General features: G+C 35.2%; 1 long non-coding RNA gene across 1 annotated transcript; it reads right to left on the bottom strand.

Annotated features, from left to right (window-relative positions):
- Positions 1-564: 564 nt before the first annotated feature.
- Positions 565-9,056, bottom strand: LOC140876735 (uncharacterized). The gene is made up of 3 exons (XR_012148977.1): positions 8,937-9,056; positions 8,755-8,801; positions 565-623 (listed from the first exon to the last, which is right to left on the bottom strand). It is a non-coding gene; the product is annotated as an uncharacterized lncRNA (long non-coding RNA).
- Between the last annotated feature and the right edge of the window lie 1,561 nt (positions 9,057-10,617).

The following is a 10,617-nucleotide window of genomic DNA, read 5'->3' as shown; positions in this document are numbered from 1 at the left end:
AATTATATATCATATATCAGAAAAAATATTCAACGTAAAATTTGTATATTATAAATGAAAAAAGACATACAAACATATATATATCATTTTTTTAATTTTATTAATATAAATAGTAATATTATAACATAGATAAAAAGAAAAACTCATTTATTATATATTTTTAATATATTATTTTGAATATATAATTTATCAATTATTATATATGTGTGTATGTGTATGTTTGCATTAATTGAAATTTATAATATTTACGTACAATGGGTGCGATTTAATTTTTATAATATAAAATTTAAAAAAATATAAATTTATGCTTATAATTGTAATAAAATAATTTTGAAAAAAAACATGTATCTATTTTAATTTTACAAAAACATTGAACTATAAAATAATTTAGGTAAAGGGTAAAGTTGTCTTTAAGACTTGATCATGTACCAATTAAACTATTTTTAATAGTTTATATATCAATTTGACATTTTACCAATAGTTCGTATATCAAAATGAATTTTACTCATTAAAATCATACTCACAAATGAACCTAGAAAAAGGGAAAAAGAAAACAAGAAACATAGAGTGAGCCCACCATTTCAGACTGTCTTTCATCACAATCCCAACACAATAATTTATAACTGGGCAACAAAAAAATCTGAACATATGTTAGCCAAGACTGAGAAAATTGAATCACAAAAATTAATTTTATGTGATTCCAATAATCTCATAAAACAGGATCATGATTGTTTCACGTATTAAATACGAATTAATTAATTTACACACAAAGGAATTGAGATTACCTTTGAAGCGTGCTTTACGTTGTCTTGTCTGCAACAGAACTGCAACTCAACGCTTCAAACCTCCAGGCCTTCTCCGGTGTTCTCTCAAACTCAATCGTAGGAAAATTGTACGTGGGAACAACTTTCTGTCAGACTACGTTTTATCAAGTAGTCTAGAAAGATAAGATAAAATTCAAGAATGAAATTATCTCTTTTTCATAAATTAAAAGATTATCAATCGTATCAAATCTTATCGTATCGGTAAAGTTTTAATTCAAACTTTCCATAGATAAAGATACTATAATCATATTAATTTATTCCTACGAGTTCCATAAATTATAACTCATATAATTTATTTGAGTTTATATTTGAGCCACCAAAGGGACCTGATCGGACCCAATTAAAATAAGCTCCAATAAATTAATTTGATCTAATCAACTCATGATTAATCAAGATAATTTATTAATCTTATTCTACTCCACTAAAAGAACAAGATTGCACTCTTAATTTAATTGAAATTACTGAAGCATAAAATCAATAATTACATCCTTAGATTGATCGACCCAACATATCACCCCCGTCGATCAACTAAAACATCTAAAATAGGATACCATGACCATGTTGCCTATATTAGATATTCATAACCACTCACCCTCATCTTCAATTTGACAGTCACATGCGATCGCATCACATAATTAATTCAACAAATATTATTGAATTACTGAGCTCAGATTTTACTGTCTTTTAGAAGAACTCGTGAGTTCATGATCATGTAGGTGACGGATTCCATCTTGCGAATATATGTTCTTTGTTATTTCACTTTGGTTCCCAAAACATCGAGATATTGATCAATGGTCTGATCTCACTCATTGATGTCTCAAAAAACTTCAAGTTAGTAATCAAAGTTCATTACCCGCTCAGGATTAAGGTTCTATGTACGATAACCTAGTGGATTTGAATTAGTATGGTCAATTCAAATTCAAATCTCACGTGGTCCAGTCCAATACATCAAAATGTATCTCCAATTTTATTACCAAGCCAAAGATAGACTTCAATAAAATTGAAACGATCTTGTCAAAATAATTTGTCCCTATTTATTTTCCGATCGTGGACATTAAAAATATGAATTGAATTATAAATTGAATCTTTCTGTGTTTAACAACATAAACACTCAATTTATAATAATACAACAATTCAATGGACATATGCATTGCTCAAAACAATTTATTTAAGAATAAATAAATAAAACATTATTATAATTTCAAAATGTCATAATACATGAGAAATTACTCGATGGGCAAATACTGTTAAACATTCTTCTCCCACTTGCCCTAGAGTAAATGAGACATGTCCAACACTCCCATATTTCGAATATGTTCCTCAAAAGCTCTAGCAGGTAAGCTTTTAGTAAATGGATCAGCAAGATTTTCAGCAGATGCTATCTTGCACACTGTCACATCCCCTCGTTGAACGATATCTCTCACTAAGTGATACTTTCGTTCAATGTGTTTTCCACGTTGATGGTTTCTAGGTTCTTTTGCATTTTCCACTGCACCACTGTTATCACAGTATAAAGTAATGACATTTGATGCAGAAGGAACAACCTCGAGGCTGAGCAAAAACTTTTTCAGCCAAACGGCTTCTTTTGCTGCTTCACAAGCCGCCACATACTCCGCTTCCATAGTGGAATCAGCAATGCAAGATTGCTTGATACTCCTCCAAATAACGGCACCACCACCCAATGTGAACACAGATCCTGATGTAGACTTACGAGAGTCTCTGTCAGTTTGAAAGTCAGAATCAGTATATCCCACAGGTGCCAACTCAGAAGCTGTATAAACAAGAATATTTCCTCTAGTTTGACGAAGATACTTGAGAATATGCTTTACATCAGTCCAATTCTCTGGTCCTGGGTTTGACTGATATCTACTAACAATCCCAACAGCATAACAAATATCTGGTCGAGTGCATAGCATAGCATACATAAGACTTCCTACAGCCGAAGCATATGGAACTCTTTTCATGTATTCTATTTCACTTTGAGTCTTAGGATTGTGGTCCTTGGACAAGTGAATTCCATGTCTAAAAGGTGTTTGACCTTTCTTGGAATTTTCCATTGCATATCTCACCAATATTTTATCAATGTATAAAGCTTGAGATAACGCAATCCGCCTGTTCTTCCTATCCCGAAGGATCTGTTTACCTAGAACAAAATTTGCTTCTCCCAAGTCTTTCATATCAAAATGTTGAGCCAACCATCTCTTAGCAGATGTCATCACCCCCACATCATTTCCAATCAGTAGGATGTCATCCACATATAACACGAGAAAAATCACCTTGTCATCTAAAACTTTCTTATAGACACAAGGCTCATCAAGATTTTGATTGAAACCATAATCCTTCACAGTTTGATCAAATCTGATATTCCAAGATCTAGACGCTTGCTTAAGTCCATAAATAGACCTTTTAAGTTTGCATACTTTATGCTCTTGACCGTTTTGGATAAAACCATCTGGTTGCATCATATAAATGCTTTCGTCAAGATTTCCATTTAGAAATGCTGTCTTGACGTCCATTTGCCACACCTCATAATCAAAATGAGCTGCAATGGATAAGAGAATCCGAATAGACTTTACCATAGCCACAGGTGAGAAGGTTTCATCATAATCGATTCCTTCTCGTTGGCTAAAACCTTTAGCTACTAATCTAGCCTTAAAGGTTTGTACTTTTCCATCTATTCCTCTCTTTCTCTTGTAGATCCATTTACATCCAATAGGTATTACCCCTTCAGGCATATCTATAAGATCCCAGACAGAGTTAGTGTACATGGATCGCATTTCTGAGTCCATAGCACTCATCCATTGGTCAGCGTCTATATCCTCCATAGCTTCTTTGTACGTAATGGGATCCTCCTCTTGTTCAATAGAGACTGCCTCTAAGGACTCTCCATAGAGCAAGTATCTAGAAGGTTGTCGGATGACCCTCCCACTACGTCTAAGTTGTGGAGGTTCTTGGTTGATTGGATTCGATTGTTGGTTCCTTGAATTGTCTTCTTCACCATGTGCCTCATTCTCCATTTCGGTACGGTGAGGTGAATGAACAATAGGAACACTATCTTCCACCATATCAGTTGTTCTAAAAACAGTGATTAATGGTGGTATAGATGTGAAATCAAACTGAGTAGGTTCAGTGCGGATCTCTGGAGTAGATGATGTTTCAATAATCTCTTCCAAAAGAACCTTACTCTTTGATTCACGATCTTCTATGTATTTGTCCTCTAAGAAGGTTGCATTTGTGCTCACAAATACCTTCTTATCCTGAGTACTATAGAAGTAGTATCCTCTCGTTCCCTTAGGATATCCAACAAACACACATGCTTCTGATCTAGATTCCATTTTATCCATCTTTCTCTTGAGCACATACGCAGGACATCCCCATATCCGAATATGTCTTAGATTGGGTATACGCCCATTCCACATTTCTAGGGGTGTCTTAGAGACAGACTTAGAAGGAACCATGTTCAATAAGTATATTGCAGTTTGAATAGCATATCCCCAAAAAGATGTACTGAGCGTAGAGAAACCTAACATGGATCTAACCATGTCCAACAAAGTCCTATTTCTCCTTTCCGAGACACCATTTTGTTGAGGAGTATATGGTGCGCTCAATTGGGATAAAATCCCATTATCTGATAAGTATGCTCTAAAGCCACTGGATAGATACTCACCACCTCGATCTGATCGAAGTGTTTTTATGCTCTTACCTAATTGTTTTTCCACTTCATTTCTGAATTCTTTGAACCTTTCAAAAGCTTCAGATTTGTGGGACATTAGGTAAACATAACCGTATCTAGAGTAGTCATCATTGAAGGTGATGAAGTACTGAAATCCGCCTCTAGCTTGAACATTAATTGGTCCACATACATCAGTGTGCACTAATTCCAAAACTTCATTGGCTCTATGTCCTTTAGATTTAAAGGACCTCTTAGTCATTTTACCCTCCAAACAAGATTCGCATAAAGGCAAGGATTCCACCTTTAAATCACTTAAAGGACCATCCTTTACCAACTTTTGAATCCTATTAAGGTTGATATGACCAAGCCTCAAATGCCACAAATAAGTTTCATTAGTGGGAGATAATTTTATTCGTTTGTTGGATTGCGTGTGATACAAAGAGCTGTCAACGGGTTTTAAGACATACAAATCATTATTCAAATGTCCTTTACATATAGGAGCTTTATTCAAGGAAATATCAACCACCATTTGTGAAAAATGGACAAAATATCCTTGTCTAAAAAATAAAGCAACAGAAATCAAATTTCTAGTAATGTCAGGAACATAATAACAATTTCTCAAAACCAAATGTTTATTATTCTGAAAATAAAGATAAACGACACCAACAGCTCTTGCAGATACCACAGCTCCTGTGCCAACTCTAAGAGTATGTTCCCCTTCATTGAGCTCCTTGGTTACTTGGAACCCCTGCAATGAATTGCATATATGATTAGTGGCTCCAGAATCTACAATCCAAGTATCAGTAGAATCAAACACTAAACAAGACTCAATAAATGATAACTCACCACCTCCTTGCTTTTTGGAAGCTAGGTATCCTTGGCAGTTCCTCTTCCAATGACCCTTCTCTCCACAATGGAAACATTTTCCTTTGGGTTTGCCATCTATTTTGACTTTCTTTGCTTTTTGCTGTGGACCCTTCTTGTTGGGCTTCTTCCTCTTATTATTTCCAAATTTACCTTTCGGTTTGGAATAAGATGGTCCAACAGAAGCAACATCAAGTGCATCACCGCTTTGAGTTTTAAGAACACTTTCAGCATTTTGGAGTTCCTTCATCAACTCAGTCAGGGACATGTTTAGCTTGTTCATATTATAGCTAACCTTGAATTGTGAGAACATCTCAGGGAGAGTCTCAAGTGCCATGTCAACCTGAGTCTCTGATTTGATTTCAGCCCCTAAAACCTCAGCCACATTGAATTGACCGATCAATGCAAGCATATGATCTCTCACGGGCATCCCAGGTTTCATGCGCATGTTCATAATGCTCCTAATGGCTGCTTGACGTGCCTGGCGTCCTTGATGCTCAAACATTTCCTGAAGGCTTTCCATGATTTTTACCGCGGTTTCCATATTCTGATGTTTTTGTTGCAACACATTTGAGATGGATCCCAAAATGTAGCAACGAGCCATCTCATCAGAATGAACCCAATTATCATAAGCCTGAATTTGTGCAGCAGTGGACTCCGCCGTAGGCACCGAGGGACATTGTTCAGTAAGCACATATTTATGTTTCTCCGCAGTTAAGACAATCATCAAATTGCGTTTCCAATCAATGTAATTTTCCCCAACTAGTTGGTTGTTTGTTAAAAGCATGGACAGTGACAGTGAGTTTGAAGACATTTTTCTGAAATTAAAATAAATGAAATGAGCAACACATACAATAAATAAAATGACATGTGTTATGCATGAAAAAAAATGCATTAGTAGACCCAAAAACTACTACAACACAGCAATGACCTAAAACTCCAAAATCAAATTATACTCTTTTTTAGGAAAAGTAAACACGATTTATAGCTAGGCTGGGACCCTCCCACTAAATTCAATATATCTAGCATCTCATGCAATATTAATTTTGTATTGCTTGATCTTTGGCCATCAAAAATACATTGTTTGACTATTCTATAGGAATATCTCACAATGTCATTGACTTAAGTGTATACCCTTATATTGATTATTTTTCAAGTACTTAATTAATTATGTCACCTATAGGGTGATCAAAATTAATTTTACTTTAAAAAAAATTATCACCATGTCGGGTCCAATCAAGTAACCGAAACAGTGCAGCCCTCCTATAGGGAGACCAATGAAAATTGGCACGAGGCATACACAAATTCTTACTAATGGACTAATAAGGGAGACCATGGGCTCATATAAAATACACCCCTCACACTTAATATTTTTGAAAAATAATTTTGGTTTTATCCGATTAATAATATCCTAACTATTTTAACTCATAAAATAGTTCAATTATTAATCAAAAATTTATTTTCTATATATAAAAATAGAAATAAATAAAATTTTGAGTTTTGTCCGATTAATAATATCCTAACTATTTTAACTCATAAAATAGTTCAATTATTAATCAAAAAATTTATTTTCTATATATAAAAATAGAAAATAAATAAAATCTTATTTTATGCATGACAATGTAGTACCTAAAGCGGTGTTTATGCAATCTACATGGCATGATACATGAATGACATATAATGCACATAATAATTAAAGCAATAAGCAATAATTAAACAAGAACAAATTTATGGCCCATCCTAGACACACAAAAAAAATACAAATAAATTAATTGAACCACAAACTGGCCCAATCTTTCAATTTAAATATTTTTGTGTCCAGCCCAGTCTTTATTTGACCCAAGACAATGACTCAAGGCCCAACAGAAAAACCATGAACCACGACCCGGTTCATGTCCACGACCCGAAAGACCCATGGACCGAACCCGTGACCCACGACCCATATTCCTTGCTTGAGCCCTAGCCACGCCGCCGCCATGTCCGACTAGACGTCGCCGCCTTCGCCGGAAAACCACCATGAGAAGATGCCTGGATTGCTGGTACGCTACTCTCCGAAAATTCCACCGTAACATCTCCATTGCTTCGAATTCGAAGCAATGAGTCACGATTTTCCGGATGCAGCGCAGCCATGGTCGCGCCTGCTTCTTCCTGCCTGCGCATCGATGTTCAACGCATGGGAAGAAACCGCCGGACACCGGTCGAAGACTTCCCGAGGCTTAGCAATGGCTTGGCTTGATTCTTCGATCAAATCTGGAGCTTCCATGGAGGAATTCTGAAATTTCAGAACAGGCCCTCGAATTGTTGAAGAAGATGCAGTCTGGTCCCTGGTTACTTTGGACGAAATTGCAGATTGCCCCTCCGATTGATCCAAAAAATTTCAGAGAGCTCCAATCCGAAAAATTACAATAAAAATTGCAATAAAATAAACAAGGGGAAACATGGAGCCGTAATCCACCCCCTTGGTTACAGACTCGATAATTACGAAATACAATTTCACCAAAATCTAGGGCCATAAATTGTTCAAAAAAAAATATATTCATTCAACCAAACCATAATCACATAAATCTAACACCGCTTTAAACTAAAACATGCATACTAAATTAATTAATTCGAAATACGCAAAACACTATCAAAACCCGTGGCTCTGATACCATATGTTAGCCAAGACTGAGAAAATCGAATCACAAAAATTAATTTTATGTGATTCCAATAATCTCATAAAACAGGATCATGATTGTTTCACGTATTAAACATGAATTAATTAATTTACACACAAAGGAATTGAGATTACCTTTGAAGCGTGCTTTACGTTGTCTTGTCTGCAACAGAACTGCAACTCAACGCTTCAAACCTCCAGGCCTTCTCCGGTGTTCTCTCAAACTCAATCGTAGGAAAATTGTACGTGGGAACAACTTTCTGTCAGACTACGTTTTATCAAGTAGTCTAGAAAGATAAGATAAAATTCAAGAATGAAATTATCTCTTTTTCATAAATTAAAAGATTATCAATCGTATCAAATCTTATCGTATCGGTAAAGTTTTAATTCAAACTTTTCATAGATAAAGATACTATAATCATATTAATTTATTCCTACGAGTTCCATAAATTATAACTCATATAATTTATTTGAGTTTATATTTGAGCCACCAAAGGGACCTGATCGGACCCAATTAAAATAAGCTCCAATAAATTAATTTGATCTAATCAACTCATGATTAATCAAGATAATTTATTAATCTTATTCTACTCCACTAAAAGAACAAGATTGCACTCTTAATTTAATTGAAATTACTGAAGCATAAAATCAATAATTACATCCTTAGATTGATCGACCCAACAACATATTCATCTAAAACCGAGATCATCAAGCAGTAAAAATTTTGAAAATCATACCATTCGCATAGAATCTCGTAGCTTCCTGATGCCCACCAATTTTTGATCTAAAACAAATAAAGTAGAAGAATCAGAAAAAACAAAAAACTCCAAATGAAGAATGAACAGACGGAATCTAATACAAGAATCGAAAAATGAAACAAAAGTATTTCATCCAAAAATAAAAAACAACGATTCCTTACTGCTTTGCATCACATGGTTGATTTGGAGGAGATGGCAGCGGCGAAAATGGAGAAAGAATTAGGGTTCTTGTGGTACGTGAGAGAAAGCGATTCCACTAAATGACCCGTTTCTTATGCGACCCGATTCGTTATTGTTTAGGCTTCTTCTTTGACCCGCGTTCTTTTCTTTAAAAACAGCAAAAAAACACGGATACTTCGATCCTACCCATGGGTATTACTCCATGGGATAGGTGGTACTTTTTCATTGGTCTAAATCATGTGGGCCTCACATCAATCATGTAAGGTTCACATGATTTGACCAATCATGTGCTACCACCTATCACATGGGTAAAATTCATGGGATAGGATCGAATTTTCCCAAAAACACATGTGCAATGTTTTTCAAAAAGTGTTCTCCATTTTAAAAAATATTTTTCAAGATTTTTTTTAAAATTTTTTATCTAAACACAAATTTTAAAATTTTTCTACTTATAAAACATTAAAAACGTTTTCTAAAAACACGTTCAAATGAAGCCTTGAAATATAGTGTATATCAAGTAGATAGAACCAAAAAAACTAATAGATTTATTACTATGTGTTTGACCCATAAATTAATTTGTGTCATTAATTTATCATATAATCCATTAAGAATTTTAATATACAGACTAAAGGAACTGCAAAGAATTGATCAACAACTTCCAAGACCCACAATGCAAGTAGTGAGATGGTGGAGTTGGACACTCGGGAAATCGGCTCGACTCTCGAGGAACCAATCAGAGAAAAAGGAGAAGACCAAGTCAAAACAGTTACAAGTAGTGGGATGGTGGACTTAGGCACTTGGGGAACCTGAACCAAGCTGAGAAAGATTGAGAGGAAGACCAAGTCAAAACAGTTAAGAGTTAGTGGGGTTGTTAGTGGGGCTGTTAGTGCTGCAAGTAGTGGGCTAATGGAGGTGAGCAGTTGAGGAACTGACTCGGAAGCCAGCATATAAAAAGGGGCATTCATGCAGGACACAAAGGATCCACAATCAATCAATCCAAATCAAGCTCCAAAAGCTCTCTGATTTTTATAGCAAATTTTCTGCATAATATTTCTACAAAATTTCTAGATTTTCATCTTGTATTTTTCTAGGATTTCAGTATATATTTCCAGCATGTATTTCCTTAGTTCCTCCATGTTTTCAGTAGTATTTTTTTGTGTTTTTTTATGGCAAACATTTGTCATTTTCAAGTTTTAGTAGCAAAGTTAAGATGTTCAATTGCTATTAAGAATTGTCCTTCGTTATTTCTTATGCTTTTTAGTGTTAAACCAGAGAAACCGAGACCGACGGTGGAACCGAGACTCGCAATTGTTTTTTTTATAGAACTTAGATTTTTCTTTTTCTATTCCTTTTCACTTTTGGCACGATTCGTGTCTGGCACGTCCGCACACAAAAAATCCGAGCCAAACAAATGGCACGTCCGGTGGGACCAATGTCGTCGAAGACCAAAAGAAGCATTAACGAAGGAGGTGACAATTTTTCTGCACAGGAAGAAGAGTTCGAGGAACCACCAGAACATTATGGATCAAAAAGTGTGAGGATCTATTCAGTTCATCTCGATTCCATCAGCTCTAAAGAACTGGAGATGATGGAAATCATGTTGAACACCATGGGACGCATGCTAGAGGTGAGTGAGATGATGTTAACCACTATGAGTTACAC

This window comes from Henckelia pumila, chromosome 1, assembly GCF_033568475.1.
Source record: "Henckelia pumila isolate YLH828 chromosome 1, ASM3356847v2, whole genome shotgun sequence".
NCBI classification, from domain to species: Eukaryota; Viridiplantae; Streptophyta; class Magnoliopsida; order Lamiales; family Gesneriaceae; genus Henckelia; species Henckelia pumila.
Note: the sequence above shows the minus strand (reverse complement) of the source record. Positions and strands in the feature narration are given on the sequence as shown.